Below are 3,054 nucleotides of genomic sequence, written 5' to 3'. Positions count from 1 at the left end.
GGGCTTGCTGGCGGTGCTGGGCAGCGCTGGGCTCCGTGCGGCCGCTCGCATTCATTCCCCTGGTCACCCGGCTGCAAACCTGCATCGGGCTCTGCTCCCGGACCCGGTTTTCCTCGGGGTGGAGCTGCACTTTTTCCAGCAAATATTTTTGCAATGATGCTTGCCCTGCAAGGTGTGGAACCGTGCCCATGTCCCTCCCTCCACCAGGCACCGCTCCAGCCAGGTAAGCAGCCAGTTCTGCGTGGCCTGGGATTAACTTCTTGTGTGTACTACAGGCTGGAGAGCTGGAAATTGGCAAATTCAGGTCCATCCCTAAGCCTCCATCCCCCCCCCCAGGGGCATCCCCCACAGCAAGGCAGGGGTACAGCCAGGCACAGAGGGATGTGTGGGCCCGGGACCCCCAAAAGTGGCTGGGTTACTGGGACAACACATAAATGGGACAAAATCATATCATTTGCAGGTCTTACCTCATCTTATGTGCTGTCACACTGTGCCCAGGGGTCCTCAGTGGGGAGCTGTGCTGGGAGCCATGGCCTGCCCTGCTGAGCCCAGCCCTTGGCTGAGCCCTGTGTGCCCCTGGCAGGAGACCACCAGCCATGCCAAAGTGAGGAGGGCTGGGACAAGATCTCATGGGCCACCCTCCTCCTTCCCAGAAGGGATACACGTCTGTGTGCACACAGAGGGTGACCCAGGAGCCCCCCCATGAGAAGCATGGCAAAGGTGACCTTGCTGGGCTGCAGCCACCCCGAACTGGTTTGCCCTCACCCCAGCATGGCAGTGCCAGTTCCATGGGGCTCAAAGTCTGCCCCCACCTTGTTTACACCTGCTCCGCTTCAAAGCCACTCAAAGCCCGGCCGCTGAGGGCTGGGGAGGAGTGATGTCACCTCCCAGTGCCACTGCCCCTGGCAGAGCTCAGTGGGGACTGGGGGACCAGGCGACACGGCTGGCAGCACCTCATCCCACTTCCAGCCAGAGTGGGGGCCTGGAGCAGGGACACTGTCCCCTCTCGCATCCATTGGGACCCCAGTGGCCACTGTCCCAGAGGAATCCCTGTCACTCTGCCCCACAGCCAAGGCACTGGATAGGAGCAAGGCAGGGCACAGCTGCACCCCACGCCAAGGCCAGGATGTTCCCAAATCTGGGACAGAAGCAGCAGGCAGAGGGTTTATTAATAGCATCCCGAGGAGCTTTGGTTTGTTTATCTATCCTGCAGCAAACTCAGTTTGCTGCATTAATCCCCATCTGGAAATAATTCAGAGGAATCCTCCAGCCCAGCCCAGCCCCAGGGCAAGGGCACAAACCCACTGCCATGTGGAGCTGCAGCCCCAGCTCATCCCATCCACAGCCACAGGCTGGATGGAGGCCTGCATTTTGAGGGAGCCCTGTCCCAAAGTGCCCTTCCTCCCCAGGAGATGCATTGCCCACTGCAGGGGGACACCCACGGAGGAACAAAGCAAGGGACAAGCCCCCAGAGTTGTTCTGGTGCTGGGGGGAGGCAAGGATGCAGGGGACACGGGGTGTGGGACAGGGTGCCGTGGGTTTGGTCACCCAGCACTGTTGGAAAGCTGGGACCGAGAGGTGCTGGGCTGAGCACAGAGCTGCACAGAGCCAGGCCTGGGGAAGGGATGGGCCCTTCCCACACTCTTCCCACCACCCACCGCTGAGTTTTTGGGGAGAAATAGAGATAGAGGGGAAGGTGCATTAAGACTCAGTGATAGCTTTTATCCATTCCTCGAAGGCTTTAATTTCTTGCATGTTCCCAAGTAATTAAAGGACCAAGGCAGGACTAACATGGAATTTCTGAACCGCACCACACTTCTGTCTGCCCTGGGACCAGGTTAATTCTTCTGGGAACATCTCAGTCGGGACTTTTTTAAGGCAGGTGACACCAAGTGGCAGAATTGTGCATGAGCTCTGTGCAGGGCTGGGTGCTGTCCAGCCCTGGCCCCCAGCACAGGGAACATCCGAGCACCAGGACTGCCCAGGAGACACAAGGTCCCTGCCAGCCCTGCCAGGGAGGCACAGGCTGGGGTCCCCGCTGAGCCCTGAGGGGGTTCCTGGTGCTGGGGAATTGCAAGAGCTCATAAACCGCACGGAAAACAGAGGCAGAAAATGGGCCCTGAGGAAAACTGCAAGATGTGCCCAGGCAACAGCAAGCCCTGCCCAAGCGCTGTTCCAGCGGCACCCTGTGCACCCCAGTGCCCCCTGTTTGGCCCCTGTTAACCCAGACCAGCTGCCTGGGCTCTTTTCCTTGCACCCTGGTGTGGGGTCAGGCAGGGGAAGCAGGGAATGGCTGGAGAAACAGCAGCAGGGCTTGTGTGTGCCTGTGAGTGAGGAAAGGGTCAGGCAGGAAAGGCCAAACCTGGCAGGAGCCACAGAGCACGAGGCCAAGCAGGAGCTTCCTGGAGCTCAGCTCTCCTCCCACGCCAGACCAATGTAGCTGGAGGCTTCCTAACAGCTCTGTCATCCTCACTTTCACCGTCCTGCTCTCCCAGTGCCAAAATTTCTCATGCAAGCGGCCAGCAGAGCAAACACTCCCAGCACAGCAGTCCGGCAGGGCAGGCCACTTCTCCCCCCACCCACCCCAGGCCAGCCCCAGGCTTGCCAAGAAACGTGACCAGGATGTGCAGCCCAGCAGGGCCCAGAGTGTCTTTCATAGACGTGGAGCTCTCAAGGTGCTGGACGCTCCCCTCGGCAGCGCCAGGCCCCTGTCCCCTGCCTGGGGGACGCTCGGTGCCACTGTCCTTGCTGCACAGGAGAACAGAGCATGAGCCAGCCCGTGCTCAGGGACCAGGGAACATCCAGACCAGGTTTCTGAGCAGTCAGCAGGGCAGATGGACAGGATGAGCGGGTGGAAGCCTACTCATCCCCTGCTGCTGCACCCCAAATCCCAACAGGATGCACAGCAAGCCCTGCCCAGGCTGACGCCCTTCCTAAGCCGCCAGCACAGCCCCACCAGTGCAGTCCAAACGCGGGTCTGAGGCATGGCATAGGTCTCCAAAAGCAGCCCCAGGCTGTCCCCGGCGCCTCAGCCGCCCTGGCAGCCCCAGCTCA

The sequence above is a fragment of the Corvus brachyrhynchos genome, unplaced genomic scaffold (assembly GCF_000691975.1).
Source record: "Corvus brachyrhynchos isolate BGI_N302 unplaced genomic scaffold, ASM69197v1 scaffold305, whole genome shotgun sequence".
NCBI classification, from domain to species: domain Eukaryota; kingdom Metazoa; phylum Chordata; class Aves; order Passeriformes; family Corvidae; genus Corvus; species Corvus brachyrhynchos.
Note: the sequence above shows the minus strand (reverse complement) of the source record.